Here is a 23,625-nt window from a genome sequence, read left to right on the forward strand (position 1 = left end):
CCATATACCGCTGGGCCATATTGATGAGGGGATCCTGTAGTCAGGAGCTAGCACCTGGAGTAACCAGTGGAAGCTGGCATTCTCCACCATCTGAAATGGCTGGTCATCCAGAGCCATCATCTCACCTAAGATCCAGGTCATTAGATATGGGCCTCTTTGACATGGACAGTGGCACTTGCTGTCCAACAGCTTGACCCACTGCTTGACCGGGAGTGTCCCCTGCATCAGTAAAGCTGGTGCACGGCACTTGCCAGTGCTAGTTGAAAGCACAACACAACTGGGTGCACTGATGCTGTCAGCAGCGAGCAGGATGCTGCTGCGTGATATGTTGCCACATCGAGGATGTCCCAAGATGCTTGACATCCTCTCCCCCCACCCCCGCTGACTTGTTCAGGAGGACGTCAGCAGAGCTAGCAAGTAGAGTCAGGGAAGCTATAAAAGGGGGAAAGACTTCCTTCAGAAAATGGAAGGCCTGCCCAAATGAAGGGAACGAGAAGGAATGTCAACTCTGGTAAAAGAAATGCAAGGAGTCAATAAGGGGTGCAAAAATAATTTGAGGAGCATATAGCTAGAAGTGGCAAGAGGAATAACAAAAACCTCTTTAAATATATCAGAAGTAGAAAACCTGTCAGGGACGTGGTTTGTCCCTTAGATGATGAGGGCATAAGTGATTATTAAGGAGAATAAGGAGATAGCATAAAAGCTGAATGAGTTCTTTGCATCTGTCTTCATGGTGAAGGATACTGAGCATATATCGTCTCCAGAACTGAACTTCTCAGGCTTGGAGGCTGAAGAACTGGGCCAGTTTGAGCTGACAAGGGAAGATGTTCTAAACTGTCTTGAGAAACTAAAAATTAACAAATTGCCATGGTCAGATGGCATCCACCCAAAAGTTCTGAAGGAACTCAAATGTGAAATGGCTGATCCCCCAGCAGAAATATATAACTTGTCCCTAGAATCACTCTCTGTACCAGAGGACTGGAAAATAGCGGATGTAATTCCTATTATCAAAAGGGGATCCAGGGGGGATCCGGGAAATTACAGGCCAGTTAACTTAATTCTGTGCCAAGTAAATTGAAAGGGGATCCAGGCGGAATCTGGGAAATTACAGGCTGGTTAACTCAAATTATGTGCCAGGTAAATTGATGGAAAACATACTTTAGGAAAAAATTGTTAAACATATTGAAGAATGGGCCTTGCTGAAAGAAAACCAGCATGTCTTTCGCAAGGGCAAGTCTTGCCTCATTAACATTTGGAGTACTTTGAGAGTGTCAACAGGCATGTGGATAAAGTAGGGAAGCGCACGGAACTGATTCGGACCTCCGATCCAATCCAAAATTCTGGCAGTTCAGCTGGTTCGAAGGTGGGGGGATATCTTAAAGGATGGGGGAGAGTGCTCTTACCCCTCCCACCACGTTTTCCCCACCAGCACTGCTGCTGTCTTTTAAAATGGTCAGGTGAAGCGGGAGCATACCTCCTTGCTGCCCCGGTGCCTCCTTGGACCAGAAGTGGCCGGTGCGTGTGCACATGTTGTGGGTGCGGGGTGGCAAGGAGGTACACTGCCGCCCCACGGACCATTTTAAAGACATGCCGGTGGCAGAAACATGGCGGGAGAGGTAAGAGCACCCTCCTCTATCCTTAAAAATACCTCCCCCCCACACACACACCTTCGAACTGGCTGGCGTCGGTTCCGTGCACACCACTAGGATAAAGGTGATCCAATTGACATAGTGTACTTTGACTTCCAAAAAGCTCTTAACAAGGTTCCCCACCAAAGGCTCTTGAGTAAACTTAATTAGGATTAGGGGACAGGTTCATGTGTGGATTGTTAACTGGTTAAAGGACAGGAAACAGAGAGTAGGAATAAATGGACAGTCTTCACAATGGAGGGAAGTAAGAAGTGCCCCCCCTCCCCGATCTGTACTGGGACCGGTGCTCTTTAACTTGTTCATAAATGATCTAGAAGTTGGGGTAAGCAGTGAAGTGGCAAAAGCAGCCAAGCAGCACCTGGTAATCCAACCTGAGGAGGAGGCATTTGGCAACTGTCCTAGCATCTGCCTTGTGGCATGCATAAGCCTCTGTCCATTTGGAAAAAGAACGATAATAACAAGCACAATTTGAAAACCTGCACATTTTGGCATTTGAATAAAGTCCATCTGTACATTTTCAAAAGGTCTGAAAGGGTGAGGGTGGTGAGCTGGTGTGGTTTTCTCTGCTATCCCAACATTATTCAGTTGAAGAATTGCACAACTTTCACATACCCCTTTCACAAACCCCTGCTAACTGGGCAAAGAGGCACTTTTTAACATGGTGATTCTCTTTATTTAGCAGGGGGAGAATAACTGGCCCTATCCACCCCCAGCACAGTACTTCCAGTGACTGTTGCTGGTGTCTGTCTTATGTTTCTTCTTCGATTGTGAGCCCTTTGGGGACAGGGAGCCGTCTTATTTATTACTCTGTGTAAACTGCCCTGAGCCATTTTTGGAAGGGCGGTATAGAAATCGAATAAATAATAAAGAATCCTATATAATAAAACCCGAAGGTACCTGCGTCCGTGTCTCTTGCAGGTGTTCTGCGCATGCGTGGCGCGCACGGACCTAGCAACGGAAACTCGCACACAACTGCGTGCGCGCGTAGTTACCATCTCTGCATCGTAGGTCCGCGTAGCAACCCGTAAAACCTGAAAAAGTAAGACAAATGACCTGCCAAACACGTATATTGAAAGAAACATCTACCTAAAAAACTTAAAGGAACATGAACTTGCAAAATTAAACATACATGAACTTGCAAAATTAAAAAAACATAAACTTGAAAAATTAAAGAAACATAAACCTGCGCAATTAAACAAACACAAAACAACAAGATTCAAGAAACATAAATGTGCGCAATTAACCAAACATGCCCCACCCCCAAACAGATAGAGGTCAAGAAGACAAAGGCCAAAAGACAAAGACAACAAAATAGATACAAGCAACATATAGAGGAAGAGCGGACAGCTCACCAGGTAGAGTTGAACAGGAGAAAGGCCCAAAGAGAAAGACAAAGACGAGCAAATAGATCTATTGAACAACAGGAAAATGAACATCACAAAAACGCACAAAGACACAGAGATAGGAGAGCAAGTCTGACTCCGGAGGAATGACAATTACAGCGACAGCAGCACACTGAAAAAGAGAGAGCCAGGATGAGAGATCTGGCTTCTGATAAACGACAATTACAACGACAGCAACTGGCCCAGAGGAAAAGAGTCTGAACCCAAGAATCAAGGGCCGCAGTACAAGCAACAGCAGTTCTTAATGACATTGTGAATATTAAAGAGGACGACATCAAACCCCACACATGTGGATATTTAGAACAGATATGCGACTTTTGTTATGCAAAACATTTTGGAACAGAAAGACCTTCTGATCGGAAAATTTCAAAATGTTGCTCAAAAGGAAAAGTAATTCTTCCCCCAGTTACAACGGATCCGTTCATCCAGCAGCTCATGACAGGTCAGCATCAGTACAGCAGGAATTTCATGCCTAATATAAGATCCATAAATAGTGCCCTAGCATTTGCCTCCATGGGAGCAAACATTGCTCCACCTCCTTGAAATCCCTTCCAAAATCTTATGCACAGGGGATATCGTCAAAGACATTTTTGGAGAAAAAATTCCTGTTGCCGATGTTCCAAAATTAGCAAATAAATCTATCCTTTGCCCAAAGAACTCCGATGTTGACGCCATAAATGAACAGGTGTTCAACATTTTGGAAGGAGATAATGTTACATACCTCAGCTCAGACTCAATTGATGACTCAAGTGAGGAAGATACGCAAAACTATCCAATTGAATTCCTCAGTGAGCTAACTCCAACAGGTATGCCTAGGCATTATCTCAACCATAAAAAGGGAATAATAATTATGCTCCTTAGAAATCTCAACACCAAAAAAGGATTGTGCAATGGCACCCGCCTTATCGTAAAATACTTGAAGAGCAACCTCATCATTGCTCAAGTAATAACAGGTTCAGCTGAAGGGGACATAGTCTTTATTCCCCGTATTGATTTGGCTCCATCCTCCACTGATTTACCCTTTACCTTACGAAGGTGACAATTTCCAGTTAAATTAGCCTTTGCCATGACAATTAATAAAGCTCAGGGGCAAACCTTGGAAAAAGTTGGCATTTATTTGCCAGAAACAGTATTCAGCCACAGTCAGTTATATGTGGGGTTATCAAGAGTTAGGAGTTTTTCTGACGTCATGGTGAAGGTTATAGAACCAACACCCTGACCAAGGCAAACTATTGGCAAACTCAGAAAGAATATTCACAAGGAATGTTGTCTATAAGGAAATTTTATAGAAATATTACATGAACTAAAACAAGAAACAATATTTTTAAAAACTCTTCTTCAGATATTATATATGCCCCTGGTGGCGCAGTGGTAAAACTGCCGCCCTGTAACCAGAAGGTTACAAGTTCAATCCTGACCAGGGGCTCAAGGTTGACTCAGCCTTCCATCCTTCCGAGGTTGGTAAAATGAGTACCCAGAATGTTGGGGGCAATATGTTAAATCATTGTAAACCGCTTGGAGAGCTCCGGCTATAGAGCGGTATATAAATGTAAGTGCTATTGCTATTGCTATATATTTAAGATTGTTACAAAGGTTTATACTGAGGCAATAGTATTTACCCACACTGTATTGTCATATACTTTTCTGTTTTATATGTTTAAAGTTTTTGTTATATATATAATAAAAATGAACATGAATGGAAAAGTTACTTTTTAAAAAAATTACTCTTATTTTAAAAATTTAGAAAATTATATATATATAAATATATATAAAATATGAGGCAACATGCACAAGGAGGTCCACGTCCCTTGCCCTTGAAGAAAGACTGTTCTTCCAAATATTTCTACACAACTCTTCTAGCGCCCGTTAATGTAACGGGCATAATGTCTAGTAAATAATAATAATACCTGTTTGCATGTCTGGAAAAACCTGGAGCAAACCAAAACCTTTCTTCCTGAGCGATCACCCTCCCCCTTTGCCCGCATGGGCCATCTGGTGCCCCATGTGGGTAAGCCGGGGCAAAAAGACTTGGGCACGATGGGCCCAATGAAATGTTTTATAGACCTGACCCTACTTCTTCCTGATCTCCTTGCAGGCTACTTCAGCTTCTGTGGTGTATCGGCCACATTACAACCACATAGTACAGATGCCTGCTTAGGAGCTTAAGGAAGTTCAGTACAGAAAAAGGTTCAACACACTCTACATCTAAATGTCCTTTTTGCTTCGCTGAGAGTACCCCCTGATCCATATTCTGAGTAATTTGCCCAAAGCAAGCAATTCGGCATAAGCAGGTTTCATTTTCCTATTGTATTTTCATTGCACAGTTTGGCAGAATCTTGCATGGTTTGTAGGAGGAAGACCGCATATTATGGGAAGTGGGGAATAACTACTGGCCATTGAGGGAAAGCGGGGAGCAGTGCTGGGTCTGGGATGCCTGTCCTCGACTGCAGGAAGCCCATCTTGAGGCCTCATTTAACTGCTTGTCCTTCTGAGGGCCCCCTTGAATTCCTTTTCAAAAGCCACTTAGTCAGTACCTTGCCTTTCTTTTGGACAATGAATCAAAGGAAAGGAACCCTCAAACTCATACGGCATATGGACAGCTCGGCAAATAATGTCTTAAGACATCACCCAAAAACTTGGTGCAACATACAGAATATCCCCACTTTGTCTTGTCTGTTTAACCCCCCTCCTCCCCACTGAAGGAGTGTGTGGGGTGGTTTCCCCAGTTAGTTAGTTGTTTATTTACGATCTTAGATCAAACATCAATATACACAGAATATACACAGTAAAAAGAAAATAATGGAGACAAAGTCTAAAATGTCATCAAATATATAAAATCAGGAATCTTTGACAGTAACCAATTGCTGTGCTCTAGCTTCTCTTAGTTTGGTCAATGTGTAACAAAATTTAGCAACCGCCAGGGATATTGTTGGGTCCCTGTCTTCTAATAAGCATATTAGAATTGTCTCCACTGAGTGGCCTTGGAGATCTTTCAGATACTGAGATAAAAATAAATCTCTTTCATCTGTATAAAGTGGGCAGTGTAACAGTAAATGTGTCAGTGTTTTGGGAGCAGCTCCGCAAAGGCATAGTCTCTCCTCATAGGGTTTTCTCTCAAATTTCCCTACTAGCATCGCTGAGGGTAAAGCATTCAAGCGAGCTCTTGTTAACGCCCAGCGCAGCTTTGGTGAATAGATTGTATAGAAATAAGAGGCTGTGACCCAGTCTTTCTTAGTGCTTAGGAATTGTAGCGGCCTATTTACGGAGGCCCTTTCCTCCTGGAAATTTATGTCCCTAAGCCTTTGTTTGACTAGGGATCTTGCTGTTGACTCGCCCTGTTCTAACAATTGTACTGGGCACAACTTCCTGCTTGCAACCCAAATATTTTCCCCTGGCTCATACCTCTTCTCTCTTCCTCAGCTTAAGCCTCCAGCCTCCACCTCCTGGCTGAGCAAGTTAGAGAGGAGGAGTGGAGGAGGCTCAGGAATTAGGAGGAGGATGCTGGTGCACATACTTTGATTGCACAGTCCACACTCAGCAGCAGTGTGGGTCAGCTCAGTCCCCCCCCCACCCCCCACTTCCCTTTCCAGCAGCGTGTCATTCTTGGCAGGCACACCGACACACCCGTCAGTTCCACCCACTCATTTCACCCAGTGGTTTGAGCGGGGGTGCCTTGGCGCCTTGCCAGGGGTGCAGGAGGCTCGGCCAGCCAAGCCCTGTTGTAGTACTGCCCAGTATGTTTTGCAGTACCTGCAGGAGCTGGTGAAGGAAGACCCGGAGATGGATCACATCCAGTTCTGGGCGGTGCGTTGCCAAGTCTGGCCAGACCTGGCAGCAGTTGCCAGATGCCTCCTCTCATGCCCACCAACCAGTGTCCAGAGCGAGAGGGTGTTCTCCATCACTGGGGATATGATGGGACCCCCATCACTCACGCATGGACTCTGGCTTGGTGGAACAACTGGTTTTCCTGGAGGTCAACCTCCCCGTGCTGGGCTACCCCAACCTGGAAGTGGAGGTTGAGTAAGTGAGATTTGTCCCTCCTCACCCACCTAACACCACTTCAGAGCAGCTCACCCCACCCTCACCTTGGCAAAAGCACATGTGTCACAATCTGCCACTAGTGCGGTTGACACATGCAGACACACATGCACACACCCTGCCCACTGGCACCACCCGTGATGCTGGCCAATGGCCATGATGCTGACCAATGCCCCTGCCCAGAAGACACACGGAGCCTGACTGCATCTATTGTAAATATATAATTGTAAATATATATTTGTAATATATATATATATATATATAAAATTGTAAAAACAAAAATAATGTTTTTAAACTGCTGTATATCATTGTGGTGCTTCCTTCCTGAGTTCTAGCACCCACACTCTTACACGCAGGTACCATACATGCACACACTACCAGTGATGGGTCAGTGGTCTGGTGCCACCACGGGTCTGAGAGCTTTGCAATGCAAACTCTCAGCAAAGCTGTGGTGGCCCTGCCAGTCTGAGGCCGAATTGTCTTTAGGATGCACAGAGAGAAGAAGGCTTCTCAAGGTGCGTTATTTTAAACATGTTGAAATTTCTTAAATGTGTGCTTTTAAAATGCTTGCTCTTACATACTGGCTGTTTTTAAAATGCTTGCTTTTCAAATGCTTGTCTCTTAAAAAATGCTTGTATTTAAATACTTTCTTTGAAGTTTGTGTTGCTTGGTAGTTTTTAATTAGGTTTTTGGTTTGCTTGTGGTTTGTGGTGTATCTGTAGTTAGGTTTGTGGTGGCTGGCTTGCTGGATACAGCAGGCTAAGGCTTGTGGTTTCTTTGTTGTCGTTGTATCTTGTTAGCTTGGTTTAGGGTTTCTTGTTCTCTTGGCCAAGTTTGTGGTTTGTTGTTAAATTTGTGGTTTGCTTGATTTGTGGTGTCTGACTGCCATAGTTAGGTTTGTGGCTTCCTGAGTCTAGGTTCTTAGCTAGTGTAGTTTTCAGTTTGGTTTCTAAAGCCTTGCTTAGGTTTGTGTTTTTTATATGTAGTTTGTGTTGGGTGCCTAGGGGCACCAAAATGAGTTGGCTGGTAGGGCACCATGGGTCCCAACTACCACCCAGCCCCCAAAGCAATTGGACACTCAGGTGATTTTAAATGAATTCTTTTAATTTTGAGTGGTTTTGGTTTTTCTGCCATAGGGAATAATGGGGATCTGCAGTGGCCCCATTATTCCCTTCAGGTAGCACCTAGGTGCACCAAAGTAGATGCCATGGGTGCCAACTATCACCCAGCCCCCAAAGTAATTGGGCACTCTGGTGATTTTGGGGGAATTTTTATGCATTTCAGTTTTTCCGGTGTGTCCTAACTTTTTCTCATAATGAATCCCTATGAAAAACTTATGTAACTTCAAAGAATCTAAAGCCAGTGTGGATTCTTGGTTGCTACATAACTTCTTCATAGGGAATCACTATGTTGAATCAAATAGCAAACAACAACAACTTGTGCACGCTCCTAGTCATAGTCAACCGTATTATTCTTCCTGAACTTACCTGCTCCGATGCTGCCCTGCCACTCTTCTGGGTGCGGTTCTCACTCTACCAAAGGCCTCAGGCAGTGGTGGTGTATTGTGTTACATCCTGTGTTACACACACACACACACACACACACACACACAGAGAGAGAGAGAGAGAGAGAGAGAGAGAGAGAGAGAGAGAGAGAGAGAGAGAGAGAGAGAGAGAGCTGCCAATGTCCATTTCTTGCCACAACACTGAAAAGAAAACCACAAAATCAAACCTTCCTTCCTCTTTTCCTGATATATCCTATTCTTCAAGAGAGGCACATTATAAGGGCTCTCTCTGCCTCCCAGTCCCTTTGAATACATTTCAAAATTCCCTCATTTTGGTTTCCCCCTCCCTCCTCCCTCCCCCAGCCAATGGAGGCACAGTTGCCCATGACAACACTTGATTTGTATGATCAACCAAGAAGCAAGGAGATCACAAGTCAATTGGAAGCCAATGCGAGAAAACCAATTAGCAAGGGGAAAACAGGTCTCCAAAATGGCACTCAAAACATTGAAAATTTCGAGCAAAATGGGGTTATTCTGCTCCGAGCTCAAAACAGACCCTTATTTAGAGGGTGTTCTGTTTTGAGCTCGAAACACTTGAACATCCGTTCGACAGCACATCCCTGCTTTTTAGACAGGACTTTGCCCTCCAGGGGGTGCTTTCATTTACTATTTGTGCTGTTTTATGAGTTGCCTTTTATGGTTTTCTTGTTATGTGTTTGCAATGGTTATTGGTTTTATATTGTTTTAACATTCCTTCTGGATTTTATTATTGTTTCAATACTTTTATTGGAAACTGCCTTGAAATATTCTATGAATTAGATTTAATTAATCTGCCACCTGGTTTGTTTTTCCCAAAAGGTCTCTCTGTGTGTTGATTCATCTTCCTTCCCATCTTCTGGGTGTGGGAAGAACTCCTGCACAAGATGGCTTAGCCACCATTACTGACTTTTCACTTCTGAAGCTTTTTATGAATACATTTTGAAAAGGGCTCCCATGGTGAGTGAAAGCCTTACATGAACCCAAAGCCTAGTCATTCTTTTCGCCGCACTGTGGGTTCATGTCCTTTAGGAACTTCAGTTTCTAGTTCTTACAATATTCAGCAGACTGGCTGATTCATTCATTCATTCACAGTCATATTTAGCTGCCTTTGGCTTCTGCAGCCCATTGGATCAAGCCTTCATTGACAGATTGCTGATCAGAAACTGAATGTGCGGAATTAGTCATAGCAAGATCTCTGTCCTTCAGGAAAACTGTCAGCAGCTAATCAACAACTAATCTCTGGGCTGGCATACTTCACTTGATGCTTATCTACCTGCTCCTAATAAAATGTATAACCCCTCCTTTTTCTTCTTCCCACACACCTTCCTACATGTTTCTCATAACATAAAAGGTAGAGCTATTTAATCCAAATGACATTTCTCTCCAAGGTCATATGTGTGGGGGTCAATAAAGTAATACATTTCAAAGAATATTAGGTTTCCCAGCAAAGTTAAATGCAATCTAAGTTTATTTTGATCACCTAAGTTTATTTTGATCACCTAAGTTTATTTTGATCACCTTGAGGGGGTGATCATCAGCTTGTTTGTTTAAATATTTTTTGTAGCGCATTAAAAATAAATATCAATAATAGAAATAATGATATTTTTAAAATCATATATTTTAAAGTTTTGATGAATCTGGAGACATTCAGATCATGATTGTTAGTAGTATAGAGACATACCTGCTGTCAAAAGCCATGTGCTTTTGTTTACAAACAAATGCACATGGCTGGAGGGTGACGTCATAGTGATGTCACAGGGGGCGGGGCATGCAGCTGTCAAAATGCACTGACGTCACCAGAAATACGCCACCGGATATGTGCCATAGGAAAGGGCCTGAGGAGACCCCCACTTGGTCGGAAAGGGTCAGAAGTGGGGGTACACCCTCACCCCAGAAGCTTGGTACTCACCCTACCATGCCTACCCCAGAATATGTCCAGACATGTCCCAAAGGTGGGCATGTGACCCCTCTACGAACACGCCTAGACACCCTGGACCAATAGGAACAAGTTTCAGGCCCCGGAAAGGCTCGAGTGCGCAGGTGTGATAATGGTCAGGTGGCCATTTTGTGTAACTTTATTGACCGAATCGGGGTCAGGTGATCCCTCTACGAACACGCCTGGCCATCCTGATTCTGTAGGAATAGTCCATTTCTCTCTGAGCCACATTGTGGGTTTTTTTCAGACTCACTGTTCACCACCAGATAACCCCATCAAGTTGTCCCATCAAGGGCCATCCCATCATGTTGCATAGGCGTGGGCCAGACAACTGAAATCATGTGGCCCTCAGGGACAGAAAGATTTCCTCTTTCTCCCTCCTGAAACACCAGATAATCCCATTGTTCCATCAAGGGACATCCCATCCAGTTGCATAGGCGTGGGCCAGGCTGAGGCAACTGAAAGGATGTGGCCCTTAGGCACAGAAAGATTTCCTCTTTCTCTCTCCTGAAATTCCAGCAAGCAGTAAGTAGCATATCTCCTATTCTCAGTAAAAAATAATAATAAGCCCCTGTATTAATTTAAAATTGTCACTTTTGCAGTCTGCATACTTAAGGAATTTTTTTTGGCTTTATAATGCAAAATCATTCTATGCATGCCTACTTAGAAGTAAGTACCATCAGTATCAATTAGATTTCCCCCCTAGTAAGTCTGTATAGGATTGCAACCTTAACTGTAAAGCTCGGTGCATTTTTTTTGTCTTATTGCTGCTTTTAATATCTCAAATTTAGTGTAGTATTCATCTATTTTCTATAGATATTGTTGTGTGTGTGTGTGTGTGTGTGTGTTTAATTTTGCTTTAATCCACCATGAATTCTCTTTTCCCCCCACCCCTGCCCTTTTCCAGCCAGTTCTAATATGCTAAATCAAAAGGAGTCATTTGGGGCGGGTGTTGCATTTTTATGTGCTTATCTCTGAATGTAAGTGGTGACCATGAAAGCTTGAATCCTAGTGCCTCCAGTTTTGTAGGTTCATGCACTCCTCCTCAGCATGAGCTTTGCTCTGAGTATCTTCACCTTCATCAATAAAATAGCATATTTATTTAGCAATAAATAGCATATTCAGGTATTGGGGAATTGAGTGGGGCGGTAGTCTGCAGTTGGTGAGGATTCCGTGACCGCACTACACACAGCTAATTAGACAAGGTTAAAAACTGAACCTGTATATTTGAAAGTGTTGGGATATAAAGTCTGGGGCTCAGGTAAAGAGAGCTTCACCAACCCTGTGTTGGATTTATTTTTTCCTCCCATAGCTTCAATTTCAGGCCTGCAGTTTTTATTTACCCAGGCTTTTATATGATCGTTTCCATTGCTGCTGCTTTGTATCTTTTATGGTTATATTATGCTTGTTTTTCTTTTTAATCTTTTAATCAGATCAGTATTTTTATATTCTAGTTAATATTTTAATTGTGTCATTTTTGTAGTCTTGTTTTAACTTTTTGGGTGAACCGTCTTGAGATTATTTTAATGAAAGGTGGTATAGAAATTTAAGAAATAAATAATTTTCCATTTTGCTAGTTTAAAATTTTTAGGCATGTGGGTTTCAAATGTTTTCCCCAAACTGCTGAGGGGCCATTTTTTATTTTCTAGTTTCAGCATGAGTGGTTGCGGATTAGCAATCCCATACATCATATGCCTGTGATGCAGCAGATTCTGGTCCACATAAGTTTTATGATGAATGTGTTGGTTTGAAGGAGTGACTAATTCTTTAGGGCAAAAGGGAGAACTCCACAGAGTGGAGCAGAGTAGCCTGCTACATATTGTTTCTCTGTAGAAACAGCCATTTGTAGAAAAAAGCTATGTGTTGGTCCCCCTGCCACATTGCTGTACTATAGCTTCCTATTCTGGAGGAGCAGAGTTTTAGGGAGATGTGCTGTGACTATTAGGTATGCTAAGCCATACCTGCACAGCACTCCCTTTGGGCGGGGGGTTAAGTGGTAGTTATCTGCACCTTGAGGAAATAACAGGTTTATTTTAATGGAAAATTATTACTTTACACTGAGCATTTAGCAACCACATTGAAATTGTTGCTTCGTTTTTTCAGATGTGGGCACAATCTACCCATGGTCTTGGACAACCCTAAACTATGATATGGAAATGTGCCTTCTCAAGTACATGCACTACTGTGTCTGACACTCAATGTAGAATATCATATTCTTTATACTTTACAACTCTGTATTCATTCGTGTTCTTTATGTTGTATGTGTAACTTTACATGAAACTTTGCCCTTTGTGTTACTCATTCATTACTTTCTCCAGTGAGTGTGGTGTCAGAAAAGGCATATAATAACTCTAGCTGCCCTGAGCTAGCTTGTTCTTTTGCCTGCTTCTTAAGTATTTTTACAAGGCCTCTAGCTCTGCATCCAAGTGAACAGGTTCTAGTTTTAAAAGCCGTGTGTAGAACATAGATTTCTAAAATGTGTGTTCCATCAACGTTTGAAAACCCAAGGTTTTTAGGATGACTTTTAGAAAGTCATTAATAAATAGAATTTTTCCACATGCGCAATGGATAGCATAGGGTATTTGTCCAAAAACACAACCCCATGGTTGTGTGTTCACATCTCACCTGGGGCACTAGTTTTAAAGCTTTCAGAATTTAAAAAAAAATGGTGTTTTAAGCAACCATTTAAAAACACATACTTTTAAAGAGGATGTAGTTTTGATAGTTTTAAATGACTTTCAATTTGAAACGAAAAAATTGTGGTTTTAGTCTGGTCTTTTAACTTGTTTAGTTTAATTTATTTAACTTTATTAGTCTTATTTTACATTGTAGCTGTTTTATTAATGTTCTTGTTCGCCTACGGCTTCCGCCAACTCTTCTGGCGGCTGTTTGGGACTTCTCCGATGCAGTCCCTGGACTTTGGAATATGCTACCTGTTGAAATAAGAGCCTCTGATACACCCCGAGCAGTAGAGTACTGCAGGGGTTGGGGGTATACATATCTTAATAAAATAAATTACAACCACCTTGTTGGGGGAGTAGTGCGGGGTGGGGGTATACATATCTTAATAAATAAATTACAAGCACCTTGTGGGGAGGGCTGTCGTATAGTTTTCTAACTTTATCATGTTCTTGTTTTTAGAACTGGCTGATGAGGAGCCAGGCAATGCTGACGCTTCACCAAAGCTGATGGTGTGTAGGAAAGACCTTGATGAATGGCTGTGGGTGATGGCTAGTTTTCTTTATGTCCTTAACAATGTTGCTGTGCAGATTTTTGAACAAGCCAGAAGATTACCAGAAGACAGTCCTGAAACTCTATAATGATCTGTCTGAGGCCTTCAAGTTTCAGAAATTAACAACAAAATGAGTACATGTATTCCTGTACCACCACACATGGGGGGGGGGAGAGGGGGGACATGCGCACTCGTAGGGGCCCAAAAGCAGAGGGAACACATTTAGTAACCAGTACGGAGGGCATAGGAATGCTTCTGTTACTTCAGATGAGTTTGAACCATCAGAGGTGTCACATAGTGGCCCCGGTCCTCAGAATGCCTTTACTGAAGAGTGTGCAACCCAGAAAGGTGCCTCTCGAGTAGGTATGGCCTCTGATGTTGACCCGAATGTCTGCCCCGAAAAGTGTGCTACCCAGAATGGAGCCTCTCAAGGAGGTATGGCATTCGATGTTGACCCTGCAGAGGGGTTCCCAACCATTCTCTTCTGAAGAATCAGCAGGCATTCATGAAGAACCCCCACCCATATTCGAGTGGGGGGGTGTTATCTGTTTTAACAGTATCCCCCCCCCGCTGTGTGGGCAGTGTATCTCAACCGGTCCCCGTCCCCAGGAAGATCCCGGGGGCCTTGCTAATTGGGTAGTAAAGGCCCCAACCTGTGTTCTTGCTAGCTTTACAGGCGAGGGTAATGTAAAGTTGCCTGTCACCCTTTTATAATGGTTCCAGGGATGCAGGGGGGCAAAGTGGGCACCGTCCACCTGCAGATGGCCTGTTACCCACCAAATTATAAGTTGCAGGCATCATTTTGAATTCAGTAACATATGCACTCCTCTGTCTCTCAACTTTACTGCTCCAGGATCTGCAGTTTGTGTGGCTATGGTGGGGCTCCAGCTTTTGCTGGGAGCTTTTCTCTTTTCCTTTCCTTTTCCCCATCTTCTAAAATTTCACTAGCAAATCTTAGTAACACTCAGAAATCTAGAAAAGCCTGTTGCGAGCTTCCTCAGCTCTCCTCTCGAGAGGGTGGTTTAAAAAATAATAATGATATTTTAACTGAAATTACTCCTTGGATAATTTCAAACCTATCCTGTCTGAAATGTGTCTTTAAGACAGAAATACTTGTTTTTAATTTTTAAGAAATCTGACATTCTTGCCTTCTATTTATGAGCCAACCTAACAGGTATAGCTTAGAAACCAGGCAAGTCCAAAATATTTAAGTAGCTGCACCTCTCTCTATAGTCCTTAATTATACCAAGTTTTTTTGTTTGCTGTTGGCTGGTTATTTTGATTTTTTAAAACTTTGGTGACTGTAGTAGTATTGAAAGGAGAGATCTTCAGCATAAATTCTCTCTTAGGGCTGTGATCTATATGGCTTAATTTTTCAAAACTGATAAAGTAAATGTTGCATAGAATTGCAGCTGGGGTTGATAGAAAACAATGATTTTTTTAAAAAAAATCCAGATTTTTACATTTAAATTGGATTTTTTTCTTAAACATATTTATTTATTTATTTAAAGAACATAGGTCAAAGATATCATGAACAAGAGTATTAATCATAACTCCTAATTATATTCTGTGAACTTGTTGGTCCATTCACACATTATGTTCAACAATTGTACAATGAGTGTATGCACAGGTACAAATCTGTGCACACGTACAGTCATTCATATGTTACACAGGTACAGCATTATACTTCCTATCTGTACCATGCACTTTAAGGGCCTGTATCCCGGTTTGAATTTTAAAATGAACCCAGGTACAGTAATTCACACCAACTTGTGTACACCTCCACAGAATATTGTCTGAATCGGGATAAAGAAGGCCTAGGAGCTCTGGGGAGGTTGGAATAGATCTGGGCAAGCAACAGGAACATGGAGGAAACCTTTTCCAAGTGTATCCTCCATTTTAGAAGGGAAACACCTATCAGGGTTGCACGCTTAAAAGAGACCTCACTTGGAAGTATTTTAATCAAGTTTCTGTACATGTGGGTAAGTCAGGCATGTGTGCAAAAATGCAAACAGTGCAACAAAGAAATGCAAGGTCTGGTTGCCCGAATGAAACAGCATTATGATATCTGAATACGTATTACATCTCTGACTATGTACTAAGGTTATATTAGACAACAAGAATTTACTTTTACTAGGAAATGGTGCTTTAAATTGAGATTTAAATCATTAAAACTAAGTTCTGTGAAGTGATTTAAATCATAGCAGCCAGGATTGCAACCATTCTATACAGTTAGGGATGTGCACAAAACCAGTTCACCCGGTTCGGATCCGAACCGGACCAGGGTGGTTTGGTTTTGGTTTTGTCCGAACCATCCCTGGTCCGGTTCGGATCCGAACCGGTTCGGATCTGAACCGAACTGGTTTGGATCTCCAAAAATAGCTGGTTTTAAAGGTGACCTTGTGTTCTACCTGCCACCCAAATTTCAAGTCGATTGGACCTTCCTCTGATATTTTACAATTTTTTTAAAAAAATTCAATTTTTGCCCATAACTCCTTATGTGGAGCACTTAGGGGCAAAAAGCTGGGGTGGGTGGTAGCCACCCATGGGTGTCCTCCACCCCAACAATCCCAAGGCAATTGGTTGCTCCTAGTATTATTGGTGGATTTTTGGAAAAAAAATCCCATTGGCTAGAATGGGGGTTTGGACTGCCCCAGACCCGGCTCTGTGGGGCGGCAGCACCCCCAAAGTGGGTCCGGGGCCATGGCAAAAATGGCCTCTGTCCCTCCCAGCAATCCCCGGGGAGATAGGAGTGATGGTTTTTTTATTAGGATTTTCTAAGGCATTAAATAATATCTAATTGGAAAGAATAGAATGTGTGTCAGTGGGTGAAAGGTAATAAAAGCCAGTGCCACATAGAGAGACAGTTATTTAATGCCTTAGGAAATCCTATTAAAAAAACCATCACTCCTATCTCTCCAGGGATTGCCGGGGGGACTGAAGCCATTTTTGCCATGGCCCCAGACCCACTTTGGGGGTGCTGCCACCCCACGGAGGCGGGTCTGGGGCTGCCCCCCCAAAAACCCCAATCTAGCCAATGGGATTTTTTCTCTTCTTTTCAAGAAATCCAACAACAATGCGAGGGGCAACCCAACAATTGCCAGCTTTTTTGCCCCTCTCTCTGGGCGCCCTAACACGTAACACCCAGTCAGTCCACCTTAATGCCTACCTACTACCACCTATCCAAGCAACTAAGATGACACTCAGAGAGACAACACCAACTCTCTGATCTAACAAAAAGGCCACTGCTGCTGCTGCCTGCCAGCAGCAGCAGTGGAGCAGCACACTAAGCACAACAGCACACACACAGAGAAGAAGCAGGAGGTGGAGCAGCAGAGCAGCAGACCTGCTGCTCTGCATGATGGGTGATGTGATGCCCAAAGAAACCACCGCCTCAGTCAGTGCCTGCCACTGACTAGGCCCGACAGACAGAAGCCAGCCAACCTGCTCTGCTGCTCCCCATGGATGATGCACACACACCCTACATCTGCATCCAAACCAGACCAAGTGCGCAGAGTCAGCACAGTCCAGCAGCCACCAGCCCAGCAACAACAACTACTACTACTGCTACCACCACATCCAGTGTGTTGCTGCTACACTAACATTCCCAGTCCAGTCACGCGTGCCACAGCCTGAGCCTAGCACACAGCCAACAGCTGCTGCCAGCCAGTGCCTAGCAAGCCAAGCCAACATGAGGAGAGAGCTAAGTAGACGGCGCACGCACACCAACCCATCACGATGCAACTGCAAAGGGAGAGGGCACAATTACAGGTAGGAGGAGGCGGCGGCGAGGCAATCCTAGCACAGATTTGAAAGTTTAAAATCCACCAGGACATCTTCTTCTTTCTACCACCAGCTGTAGTGTCTAGTTAGTGAGTGCTGTGCAGCTGAGCTGAGCTGAGCTGAGCTGCGTGTGAGGATGATAGTAGTTAGTTTAGTTTCAGCAGACTGAGCATTGAGCATGGGCAGTGGCATTGGGAGGCAACACAACACAACACTCACCTGCTGCTGCTGGTTCTAGAAGTTGCCTCTTCTCGTCTTTTCACCTCTCCTTCGTGTGTGTGTGTGCAGTGAGTGCATGCCTTTTGCCTTACTTGAAAGAAATGCTTCTCTGGTCCACCACCACATATTTGCTCAAGGACACAGAGAGGCCCAAGGCAGGTGGTGGCACCAGTGTGAGTGCATGTGTGCTGGTGGTGTTTGCCACCACAGGTGTTTTGTGTGTGTATGTGTGCGCTGCTAGCTAGGAGGGAGGGAGGGAGGGAGGGAGGGGAGGGGGGAGGAAAGGGGAGGGGGAGAGGGATGTAGCAGAGGGGATTGAAGGGGGAGGAGGGTCCGGCTCAGAGTTGGTCAGCCACATATTATGCACACACGTGATCACGTGTGTGCTTCGGTGGGAGAGACCAGATTCTCATCATCTTGCCAGACCGGGGTTTCGGGGCAGGTGAGGTGGGCGTGGAAGGGAGGATGGAGGAGGGTGATGAAGAGGGAGGAGGGAGGATGGGGGGAGGGATGGAGGGAGTCACGGGGGGGGAGGGAGTCGTAGGGGGGGAGGAAAAACACATGTAGACAGACAAACAGCACAGACACAGAAGATAGCACACTATACAGAAAGCATCCACACACAGAGAATGTGCTAGGCATCCATTCACACAGACAGACAGACACACAACAGGAAGAGACAGACTGAGCCTGCACCACACACACACACAGAGACCCAATACCCCCCTGCATAGTTATCAATCAATATGTTGTGTTGGCAGCCAGTTCATTGCTATTCTGATGGTTTTTGGTTTTTTGCCATCAGCCAACATCAACAGTGACCACAATCAAGATGAACATAAGATGATAATAATTCATTCCTTTCATTATAAAAAATCATCAAATTATTTTCTCCATGTAAACCAAGCCCCCCACACATGATTTCTGGTAACATTTTCAATAAAATCAATTCATTTAGCATTCATCATTTTGTTCTCCCTTTGTTACCTTTTTTTTTTCTTTTGCATAATTTTGAGGGTTGATTTTAACATGGGGTTTTAAAGAAAAAATTATTTACATGTTTATTTCCTTCCAATATTTACAATATTTTCACTGCATTAGAATGTATACCTGCCGCTGCCGCTGAGTCTAGTACTATTAGGGCTGTGCTACTTTTGGGGTGTGTGCCGTGCCCACGCCAGGTCCCCAAATGCTGACAGGTGGAGAGTTAAGGGCCTGTGCTGCTGCTGGTCAGCATTGGGTTTCTTTTTAGGTGGGTGTGGGCGTTGTAAAAGTTTGGCCAGTTGCAGCACTACAACTACTACTACCACTGCATCTCTGTGTGGGCACACTACACGCTGCGACTGGCTGGCACGGCTCAGCATCTGGCACGTCAGCTCAGCTAGAGGTGGAAGGGGGGAGGGGAGGGATAAGCACAGAGGTCGAGCCAAGCAGGTGACCAACCATGGGGCAACCCATGGTAATCACTCACCCGGCTCAAACTCCATCTTGGGGTAGCCCAACAGGGGGAGGTTCACCTTAAGGAAGACCAGCTGCTCCACCAGACCAGCGTCCAAGCGGGAGCGAGAGGGTGTCACCACGTCCCCGGCACGTGAAAACACCCGCTCACTCTGAACACTGGTCGGGAGGCAGGAGAGGAGGCGCACAGCCACCACCGCCAGGTCCGGCCAGAATTGGCGGCGGGTCGCCCAGAACTGTGCGCAGTCCACGCCGCCTTCCTCCACAGGCTCCTCCAAGTACTGCACAATGCATTGCTCAGCACTGGAGGGGGTCCTGGCAGGTCGAGCCTCCCGCATACCTGGCATGGGGCCATAGCAGAACCGCTGAAACCACTGGGCGGATTTCGAGTCGGGAGCAAGTGGCTGCTGCAATGGCGCTGCCTGGGATGCCACGCTGCTGGACTGGAAAGAGGGAGGGGAAGGGGAAGCTGACGCCGGCTGGCCGCTCACGCTGCTGCTGGGTGCGGGTTGGGCGGCGGGGGCCGCCCCCGCACCACTACCAACATCCTGGTCTGGGGCTGGATGACAGAGACAAGCGAGGACATACTCCTCCCTCTCTCCCAGCACCCCAATGAGCCACCTGTCAACCCCAGACTTCAGCCTCCCCCACTCCCACCCACTGCATTGATTCATTGCTTTAAAAGTTCTATTTATTATTGCTCTTTGTGCCTTGCCTTGTTTTTGTTCAACTTTTTGATTTTTATTGCATTCCATTGGTTTCATTTATATATTGCTTTGCTTGCTGCTTTGATTGCTTTTTGTTAACTGGTACTTGCATTTTGTTTGTTTCTGCTGCCCTGCCTGAGTTGGTCCCCCCCCCCCGAGAGGATTCTGTTGTTATTATAGCCAATTTTTGTTGTTGTCCCATATAATCAATTTTGGGTCTCTTTTGGTGGTTGGTTGTGTGCTCCTCCTCCCCCCCCCCGAGAATTGCCCAATTTGCTTTTGCTTGATATTGGTTTTTCATTCCGTGTATTCAACTTTTGCATTTGTTGTTGATTGTTCAGATTATTGCTCCTTGTTCTTTGTGGCCCCCCGCTCCTAACTTGCCCCTCCCATCTAGAAGCCCAAACCAAACCCATCCCACCCACCCCACCCCATCCCGCCTTCTCACCCTCCCTGCTGCCCGCCCGAGTTCAGCTTTTTTTGTGAAGACTTTGCTTTGCAGTCCTTATTAATATTATTGCAGCAATTTTTTAATTGTCTCTGTTTGGTTTAGTGGGCCTCTGTCTGTGTTTGGTTCCCCCTCCCCACCCCCCAACCCCGCCCAATTTTTTTCTGCTGGTGGTTTTATTATATTATTCATTGGTTTAGAAAGAATATTGGGTTTTAAACTTTTTGGCTTGTGTTCCCCCTGATTGATATATCACTTTATTTGCTCCCCTCCTCCTCCCTCCCTGTCTGTTCCCCCCACCCTCACTCCTCCCTGACCCCAGACCCAGCCCAGTTCCTCCCCCGCATTCAGTCAGCCTTCTCCACATCCCTGCTGCCTGCCCGCCCGAGTTGTTCTACTTTCTCCTTTGCTGTTTGTTGCCCCCTCCCCTTCCCCCCAACACCCCCTTGCCACACACTAGCCCCCCAACCAACACACCTTCTGCTCCCACCACCTCTTCTTCTGCTTGCCCCTGACTCCTTCTACATACCCCAGACCCCTTGCCACACACTAGCCCCCTAACCAACACACCCTCTGCTCCCACCACCTCTTCTTGTGCTTGCCCCTGACTCCTTCTACATACCCCAGAACCCTTGCCACACACTAGCCCCCCAACCAACACAGCCTCTGCTCCCACCAGCTCTTCTTCTGCTTGCCCCTGACTCCTTCTACATACCCCAGACCCCTTGCCACGCACTAGCACCCCAACCAACCAACACACCCTCGGCTCCCACCTCTTGGGACCGCTGCTGCTGCCTTCCCCCCACACCTGAATCCCCCCTCCCTGCTGCACTCCTCCTCTCTTCTTTCTCTCTCTCTTTTCTCTCTCTCTTCTCTCTTTCTCTTTGTCTCTCGCCCCACCTCTCTCTTTTCTCTCTCTGCTCCCCTATCCCCTTCACTTCTTCCACTTCCTCCCACAGCTGCAGCCACACGGTAGCCTACCTCTGACCTCACCTGGAGGCTGCCATCGGGTTTTTTTTCTTTTTAAAGTTTTTGGTTGATTTCATTTGTCTCTGCTTGGGGGTGAGTTGAGTGACACAAATAGTGTTGTCTCCTCACTTCTGCCCCTCCATCATTGACCTACCCCGGTTGCCTGTGCCTCGTGCGGCCGCCCTGTTGTGTCCCAGCCCAGGGTGGCTGGCTGGTGGCGGCACATCCGTGATCAGCAGTGAGCAGCAGGAGAAGGACCAGAAGAAGAGGGGTTAGTGCGTGTGCAACTGTGCACCTTTTGTTGCCCCCTTTCTCTCCCTAGTTGGCGGTTTTAAATAGGGACACCCCTATTTTGAAATGCATTTAGGTTGTGTGGGGGAAGGAGGGTGTGTGGGGAGGGACCCTTGGAGATGTAATGTTGTGACTTGTGTCTTGTTGCTTGATGAAGAAATTGCTGCTGTGTGTTGTTGCATTGCATGCAGGTAAGGTGGTTTTTTAACAGGTCACCCAACACACCACCACACCGTCCCCAGGTCATTATGTTTGGTGTTTGGAAGATATCTATGATGATGTTCATGCTGCCAAGTGTTTGATGCCTGCTTGCTTGCCTTGGGCGGCAGACAGAGTGCGTGGGTGGGTTCTCTTCTCTCTCTCTCTCTCTGTGAAAGTGAAGTGCAATTTGGGTTTTGTGTCAGTGAAAGTTCCTATAGGCTGGCATCATCAGTTTGCCAAAGAAGGGTTTCCTTCCTGGGGTCATTCTAGTAATCTTTGAAAGATATGTGTTGATGATGTTCCAACCATGCTTCCATCAAGTGTTTGCTGCTGCTTGCTTGCCAAGTTGCCATGGCATTCGGGAAGGCAGAGTCACAGTGGGTGGGTTCTGTGTTCTGGTTTTAAAGTCAATAAATAGGTTGCATTGCAAGGTTGATGATGAAGCTTCCCCCACAGCATTTGAAAACCACCCCCCAGGACCATACCATTCATTTCACTAAATAAGGGTTTCCTCCTTTGATCTGCAGGTGCCCAAGCTTTGACTGCATCCCCCCCCCCCCGGTAGGTGCGGTGCCCTCCCCCCATCCACTCTCCCCAAAAATTAAAAAAAAATTGCCACCCACACCACAACTACTCCACCCAACTGCCCGTGCCACCCACACCAGGGGTCCACCCTTTAATCCCCAATTTTTAAAAACAACCTCCCCCAGACCCATCTACCCCCAATTGGCTTGACACCCAAATTTTAAAAGGTCACCCTCCCCCTCACTTCAATTGGCTCCCCCCCCCCCATATCAAAAAGTCTTCCATCCTTTCCCCCCTAATTGGCTTACTTTTTCAAAACAGCCTCCCCCCCCCCCGCCGCCGGCTCCAAATCAATTGTGGGTTTTTTGCACCTTTCAACCCCCTCCAAATTATTTTTTTGCCCCTTCCTGGCCTTACTCTTAAAGTCTCCCTCCCTCCTCCCAGATAAGAAATAATGTCTGAGCGCCGTGTGGCGGGCAGGGCTCGCACTAGGTTGCCAGGCAAAGGACGTGGGAGAGGCCAGGAGCAGGGTGCGCCTGCGGAAACTCGGAGACGGAGAGGACGCGGGGAGCCTGAGGACACCCCGGTCCTCCCCATTGGAGAATACTTTGCCCTGGGGCCGGGTTTGGTGTGCAGGATTCATTTCCCCCCGCCTGCTGCCAGCAATTGTGGCACGGGCATGGGCACTCTAAAAAGGGCTGTGGCGGGTCCCTCCTCGGTGGCACCAGGTGCTGCTGAGGTACCGCCAGTTGTTGTGGTGGAGGAGACTAAGGATGTGGAAGAGCAGGTAGAGGGCGGTGAGGACTGTGCAGCCAGGTTCTCCCTCCCTCTGGGGCCCCTTCCCCCAGCCCTTTTGCCGCTCAGTGTGGCCCCCCTTCGTGAAGCCCGACACTCTGGTGGGGAGCGGACTGGCGAGCTGGCAGAGGAGAGGCCCGCCTCTCCTCTGCCAGTGGAGCCGGGCCCTTCCTCTGGTGTGGAGGGCGGAAGGGGTGGGTTGGGTGGCAGCAGTGGGCAGGCAGCGGCGGCCGCCCCCCCCAGGACTGCAGCCACCCCGTGAGAAACGGCCTAGGACGGCGCCCAGGGCGCAGGAGGCCAAGGGCAGCGGTGTATGGGCGCATTTTGAGGTCCCTCATAATGCCCCATTCCATGCCCGCTGTGTCCACTGCAGGATGCAGGTCAGCCGTGGACGAACCCTGGGCACCTGGGTACGACGCCCATGTGGA

General features: G+C 45.9%; 1 pseudogene; it reads left to right on the forward strand.

The window, feature by feature from the left end:
• The first annotated feature begins 12,853 nt into the window (after positions 1 to 12,853).
• On the forward strand, positions 12,854 to 13,005 carry LOC128332191 (uncharacterized; annotated as a pseudogene).
• The last annotated feature ends 10,620 nt before the right edge of the window (positions 13,006 to 23,625 follow it).

This window comes from Hemicordylus capensis, chromosome 6, assembly GCF_027244095.1.
Source record: "Hemicordylus capensis ecotype Gifberg chromosome 6, rHemCap1.1.pri, whole genome shotgun sequence".
Classification (NCBI taxonomy): domain Eukaryota; kingdom Metazoa; phylum Chordata; class Lepidosauria; order Squamata; family Cordylidae; genus Hemicordylus; species Hemicordylus capensis.